The 6,863-nt window shown below is 33.1% G+C and overlaps 1 long non-coding RNA gene across 1 annotated transcript; it reads left to right on the top strand.

Annotated features, from left to right (window-relative positions):
* Nucleotides 1-5,022: 5,022 nt before the first annotated feature.
* On the top strand, nt 5,023-5,539 carry LOC111701755 (uncharacterized). The gene is made up of 2 exons (XR_002765266.1): nt 5,023-5,203; nt 5,404-5,539. It is a non-coding gene; the product is annotated as an uncharacterized LOC111701755 (long non-coding RNA).
* The last annotated feature ends 1,324 nt before the right edge of the window (nt 5,540-6,863 follow it).

Raw genomic sequence — 6,863 nt, 5'->3', positions numbered from 1 at the left:
GATTGAGTGAAAGATTGATTGAGTGTTTGAGTAAGCGATTGAGTAAATCAGTGATTGATTGACTAATTTATTGATTGATCGAGTGATCGAGTATCCATAAATATTGATTAAGCGTTAGAGAGAGAGAAACAAAAAAGCCAATGATTTTATTACAGAAAAAAGTCCGAACAAACAGAAAGATGAAATAAGCTTGATAACTTGATAATATAACAATAGAAGATGACTAGTTTAATATAAACACTTGTAGGATCTGTAGATATATATAAATATATATACAGATACTAGATACTGGATTCAGATTTCAGACAGATATAGATATAAGTATACATGGTACAACTAGAAGAGTGTGGGAACTATACATATATATATAAAAGATAAGATTTCCATTCTTTCTCTCTTTACATAGAATTTCAGTTTCTTATCTTGATTGTAATTTAAGTTGGTTCTATTTGGAAGTACGTTTATATTGTAATACAGAAGCTTTAAATATAAAACAATTGTCCGTCATTAAGGGTTAAAATTAGAACTGTAAAGGGACCGTTCACTTATTTGGGTAATTTCCGGGGTAAACTAAATAGCTTATTAGATATTGATAAGTATTTTGTCTTACTTTTTTAAGACAACTGTGGCTGGAGAAAAAGCATATTTTTCATCAGAATTCGAGCGCAAAGGGACGGTCCCATTGTCTATACACTACTTAATGTTTTTTGTCTATGTCATGGATTAAAAAAAAAAATTCGAATATACAAAAAAGTTGAATAAAATATACATGTCATAAACACGCAAAAAAAAATTTAAAAATTCAAAGATTCGGATCATAAGGTTGCAAAGTTATATGAAATAGAAAACTGGTGTTTCTAACAAATTTTTTAAGGTATATTTTTTTACAAAATTCAAATTGTGAAAAATGTAAATGTATGAAAAATATTGATGTCATGAACACCCACAAAATATCAAAAACGTCTAGAATCATGTTTCAGATTTTTTTCCCTCTTTTCTTTTTTGAATAAAGTTCAGGGTTCGAGTTTAATGAATTTGAGCCGCGTCTCAAATCCGCCAAAAAACCAGTTTCATTTGAGCACCGGCCTAAAAATTGAAACATTAAATACAATTTTAAGTGGAACCAATCATATTTGAGATGCGTCTCATATTTAAGCTGCGGCTCAAATTCTTTAAATTTGGCCTCGATTTATTTTTTTTACTGTGCAATAAAATCAAACTTACATATAAATATTTTTTCAAAATATAAATACATTGTATCTCTGTATTTTTTATAATAATTTGTCTAATTCTGTACATTTAGATCATAAAGTTAGATATAAAATATACATCTGGTATTTTCTCACATAAAAATATGCGTCATTCGGAGTTGTCAAAAATGCGTCACACCGCGCCATAAATCCCAGGAAGCTAGAATAATTATAAAGATTTTTTTTGTAAAATTAAACTATTGAATAGGTTTTTATAGTTTGTAACAATTTATTGGCATTTTTAAAGTATCATCTTTGCATTACATTTTTATTTTAGATAATAAAAAAATGATCAAGTCTAACAATATTTACTTTTAGGTCAAATTAATTCAAGTAGGCATTTTAGAAATCCACTGTTGGCAAACCGCAAAAAACTTGCATTTTGTTTGTAAAATTAAACTTCGAAATTCTTATCATTTAATCCGAAGCTCTAAACATAATTGTTGGTGTTCTTCTAACAGTGCTGATTTATTTTTCGTTTGAATTTCACTTTCTAATACAGCCCTTTCACCCTTATATGCTCCCCCCATTCCGCCTTTCCCCCCCCCCTGCTCCTCACATCAATATAAAAGTTCTTTACAGTTTCCTTGCCTAATTTAGAATTGCAATTACCATGTAAAACACGGAACAAAGAGCGTGGTTTCCATTTTATTATTATTTTATAACAAATGAATTTGATGGGATAAGGTTAAGGCAGGCTAAGAACAAAGGTTTATATGCTGAAGCTACAAGAATTAGGGGAACTTTATGCTCCCAAAATTGTACAGATGATGTCCTTTGTGGACCTCCAAACGGGTTCTAATTAGACTTAAAAATCCCCTTGTCATCCCCTTTAAACACCCAGCTGCAAGCTTGCGAATTATCCCCCCGGGTCGCGAATATGCGAAATTGAGAGTTTTGCATGGAGTCTATCAGACAGAATTTGCAGTTTATTTTTGGCAAAATTGATAAAATTGTTACTTTGTACACTATACAATGGGGGTATAGTTTCATGATATTGGGTAATTTGGAAAATTCAGGCTAAAACGAAGCAGTTTAATATATTTTAGTCTGCATGATATAATTTCTTATTAAAAGAAAAAATATTGTTTAACGTAATCATAAAATTTTCAAAAGCAAAATCTTGAATTTATAACAAACGACTAAGGTAAAATAAACTGAAACCACCTTTTTCTAAGACCGCGTACAGTCCCTGTAATCCCGGCATATCTGTCAAAATCTATTTTATCTGCTAAACTAGGGAAGCCTGTAAAGTTAAATGTTCCAAATATACAGAGATTACACACAGAGAAGAGTCAAGTTTCATGAGTCTATTTACTACTAAATACTTTCAACATTATCTTATCTTTTCACAGTTTTTAAATGTTTTACCGCCCTTCACAGGTTGTCACAAAAAACTTTTTCTATCACTCAAATGTAATTTTAAAAAATGTTCAAAATTTTGAAATATTTCGAGAAGGATGAAAATTGTTTCTGAAATTTTCAAATCCTTATATCTTAAAAAACTGCTGTCATAGACCTTGGATATTTTAAGCTAATTAATTCTGTTATACATCAAATATTAAATATCAGATATTAAAGGTTTACATCAATAACCATATAAGATATATAATATTAGAATTTTAAACGAAGAATTAGTTCATTTTTTAAATTATAAGACATTTTCAGACACCCCGTGTCGCTTATCCTGTCCCTAATGTGGTTTTTATCCCGGCGTCTGAACCTAACAAGAAAAAGTGATTAGCCTGGTATTCATAACCCTAACAATATGGGTTACACACCGTATATTAATTTTAAGAAAAAGGGCGGGAAAAGACCGGAAAAAATGCGAGAAAAACACGCGGGAAATTGATAAACAACAAAAGTTCATTGAATATTTTTTGCTGTTTTTAACAAGTCCATTGAATGGCGTTAAATTAGATTTTTTTATGTTTAATTAATTTTTTATCAAAAACTGTTTAGACATATTTGTTTTTTTTGCTCTTTGAACTTTATGTGACATTGCTGCAGAAAAGAATAAAAAATATTTGAGATGAATGCATAAACTGGAAAACAGTGCATGCTAATAAACTGGAACACAGTGCATGCTAATTGTGGCTCACAATGACAAATACCATTAAGAAGGTTTCCTTTCTAGGATTATAATTTGGTACAAATATCTACAAAAAAGAAACTAAAAAAATATAAAAAAATGTGTTGACTCGAGTATTACTTCCTGTATTATCATTGCATGTTAGTAATGCATTTGACATTATTTTAGGGTCTGATTTTACGACATAATGTTGAGCTAAATTATGCATCTGAAATTTGCACAATATGTCTCATCTTTGCATTTCACACGTATGCATGTGCAATGTGCATGATCCGCTTAAAATATAAAATATTAACAACATGTCACCACAAAAAGCATAAAATATTAGTTACCCTTTTCAGATATGAGTATTGAATAATCTAGATATTTATGATTTAAACCAAACGTGTAACAAAGAAAAGCAAGAAAAACCTTTTTGTAAAATTTTCGTTTTATTTTTTATTATTTCCTGTAATTCTCCTTTTAAAAAGCGAAATGATGGATTGGATAAAGTGATGAAAAATAGATTAAAATTCAAGGATAGATGAATGTTTTAGGTTTAGTTTCAGCTAGCTCTAGGATAGACGATGGTTCAAGGTTTAGATGCAGCTAGTTCTAGGATCGATGAAAATTCTAGGTTTAGGTTCAGCTACCTCTAGGATGGATGATGGTTCTACGTTAACGTTCAGTTAGCTCTAGGATGGTTGATGGTTTTAGGTTTAGGTTCAGCTAAATCTAGGATGAACGAAAATTCTTGGATTAGGTTAAGCTAGCTTTAGGATGGATAGGTAAAAGTTCTAAGTTTAAGCTGAGCTAGTTCTAGGATGGATGATGGTTCTAGGTTTAGGTCCAATTACCCTCTAAGATGGATAGATCAAGGTTCTAGGTTTAGGTTCAGCTAGCTCTAGGATGGATGATGGTTCTACGTTAACGTTCAGTTAGCTCTAGGATGGATGATGGTTCTAGGTTTAGGTTCAACTACCTCTAGGATGGATGATGGTTCTAAGTTAATGTTCAGTTAGCTCTAGGATGGATGATGGTTTTAGGTTTAGGTTCAGCTAAATCTAGGATGAACGAAAATTCTTTTATTAGGTTAAGCTAGCTTTAGGATGAATAGGTAAAGGTTCTAAGTTTAAGCTGAGCTAGTTCTAGGATGGATGATGGTTCTAGGTTTAGGTCCAATTACCCTCTTGGATGGATAGATCAAAGTTCTAGGTTTAGGTTCTGCTAGCTCTAGGATGGATGATGGTTCTAGGTTTAGGTCCAATTACCCTCTAGGATGGATAGATCAAGGTTCTAGGTTTAGGTTCAGCTAAATCTAGGATGAACGAAAATTATTTTATTAGGTTAAGCTAACTTTAGGATGAATAGGTAAAGGTTCTAAGTTTCAGCTGAGCTAGTTCTAGGATGGATGATGGTTCTAGGTTTAGGTCCAATTACCCTCTAGGATGAATAGATCAAGGTTCTAGGTTTAGGTTCAGCTAGCTCTAGGATGCATAGATCAAGGTTCTAGGTTTAGGTTCAGCTAGCTCTAGGATGAATAGATAAAGATTCTAGCCTTAGGTTAACCCTATCCCTGCTGGGGTACTTGAAAACCAGGATATGCTGGGTGTTACGCGACCCAGTCACGTATATGGGATATGAGGGAAAGGTCGCCCCTGTGCTAATATTCCTACAAGATATCTGCAGCGCTCCTGGACTTCGTACTGCATGAAGAGGGGAGTTTCCAAGAATAAAAATAAAGCTGCTCAAAACTAGGTTTTATATGTATTGTTTATACTCTAACGTACATTCTGATCAATTGAGATGTGACTTTTGATGGCGATGTTCGCCAATGTTTTTGTCTCTTTGTTCTTGTGATATTGTGTGAAGGCTCAATATGGTAAGATTTACGCTAGAGTTACTTAATATTATTGTACTATTTAGAATAAATCAAAACCTACAGTTTTTTACGCCCAAGTAACTTGTTTCTCAAGATTATTGTCGTATTTTCTGATTTACTTGTATTTTCCAGTTTTCGTCATTTTTTATGGGCTTTTTCTGTAGTAAAAATATAAGAACACTATTTATGTTATTTTATAGTTGAACATGCTGATCTGAATAAATCCTGAGTTCTTTATTTGACGGTCAAAATGAGTACAAAGGATAGAGAGAAATGTTCTGACAAACCATCGCAGAATATCACTAGGCACATGTATTCGCTGGTCGCGAAACACGGGGGGGGGGTCAATTTGACCCCCCCCTCTAAATCCCATGTTTGATGTCCAAATATGACAAATGATACATCATTGGAAAGCTCTTGTGCTCTACTTTTAGAATCTGCAAAAAAAATTGCAAATTTGCAAAAATTGAATTTTTTATCGCAAAATTCAGTTATATAGAAAAAATGTTTGCAAAAGAAAATTTGTCCAAAAAATGAAAAATTATACATTTTTGAAAAGCCCTTGACCATGCCATTTCAAATATGCAAAAATGTTTGCAAAATTTTAAATAACCTGATTTTTAATCAAGAAAAACTAAAAATGTGCAAATTTCCTTTGACAGGTTGTTTGCAAAAAATTTGCAATTTTTTTTTCGCAAAACTTGTGCAATCTGTTTTCTTATGTCATAGGCTTTCCAAAAAGCTAAATTTTATCAAAATCTGACAAGTGAAAGTGGGTCAAAACAAAGATTTAGTTTGTTTCAGGAAAAAGCATTCATTCAGGCAGTGTGCCTGAGGACTCAGGCAGTTAGTATTAAAGCCCGGTTTTAGGCCTAAAGGGAGGGCTTTGGGTATGTAGGAAAAGTCCGAAAATTTCAACAGCCTCAGATCAATACTTTTTGAGTTGTGTAAAAAAAACTACAGGGGGGGGGCAACTTGACCCCCCCCCCCCCCCAGCAGGAATAGGGTTAAGCTAACTCTAGGGTGGATAGGTTCTAAGCTAGCTATAAGGTGGACTGATCAAGGGTCTAAGAATAAATTTAGCTAGCTCTAGGATGGCTGGATCAAGGTTCTAGGTTCTACTATTTCTAGGATGGATAGATCAAGGTTCTGTGTTTAGGTATAGCTAGCTCTAGGATGATAGATCATGGTTCTAATTTTAGGTTCAGCTAGCTCTAGTATGAATAGATCAAGGTTCTAAGTTTAGGTTCAGCTAGCTCTAGGATGGATAGATCAAGGTTCTAGGTTTAGGTTCATTAATTTCTAAGATGGATAGATCAAGGTTCTAGGTTTAGGTTCAGCTAGCTCTAGGATGGATAGATCAAGGTTCTAGGTTTAGATTCAGCAAGCTCTAGGATGAAAGATCAAGGTTCTAAGTTTTGGTTCAGCTAGATCTTGAATGGATAGATCAAGGTTCTAGGTTTAGGTTCAGCTATTTCTAGGATGACTAGATCAAGGTTCTAAGTTTAGGTTCATTTATTTCTAGGATGGATAGATCAAGGTTCTAAGTTTAGGTTCAGCTAGCTCTAGAATGATAGATCAAAGTTCTAGGTTTAGATTCAGCTACCTCTAGGATAGATGAAGTTTCTGGGTTTAGGTTCAGTTAGCTCCAGGATGGAAG

The sequence above is a fragment of the Eurytemora carolleeae genome, unplaced genomic scaffold (assembly GCF_000591075.1).
Source record: "Eurytemora carolleeae unplaced genomic scaffold, Eaff_2.0 scaffold228, whole genome shotgun sequence".
Taxonomy (NCBI): domain Eukaryota; kingdom Metazoa; phylum Arthropoda; class Copepoda; order Calanoida; family Temoridae; genus Eurytemora; species Eurytemora carolleeae.
The sequence above is the reverse complement of the archived record's forward strand: the minus strand, read 5'-3'. Positions and strand labels throughout refer to the sequence as shown.